Below are 451 nucleotides of genomic sequence, written 5' to 3' on the forward strand. Positions count from 1 at the left end.
TGAACCTCCCTTGTTCATTAATGAACTAAGTGATCTGGATCAACTGATATTGCCTCAGAAGAGACAGGATCCTGGAAAGTTCATAATACCCTGTACCATAGGCACCATGATCTTTAAGGCTCTGTGTGACCTTGGTTCAGGGATAAACCTCATGCCCCTCTCTGTAATAGAGAAATTGGGAATCTATGGGGTGCAAGCTGCTAAAATCTCACTAGAGATGGCAGAGAGCTCAAGAAAACAGGCATATGGACAAGTAGAGGACATTTTAGTAAAGGTTGAGGGCCTTTACATACCTACTGATTTCATAGTCCTGGATACTGGAAAGGAAGAGGATGAATCCATCATCCTAGGAAGACCTTTCCTGGCCACTGCAAGAGCTGTGATTGATGTTGACAGAGGTGAAATAGTCCTTCAATGGAATGAGAACTCCCTTGTATTCAAAACTCAAGGA

The sequence above is a fragment of the Arachis ipaensis genome, chromosome B06 (assembly GCF_000816755.2).
Source record: "Arachis ipaensis cultivar K30076 chromosome B06, Araip1.1, whole genome shotgun sequence".
Lineage (NCBI taxonomy): Eukaryota > Viridiplantae > Streptophyta > Magnoliopsida > Fabales > Fabaceae > Arachis > Arachis ipaensis.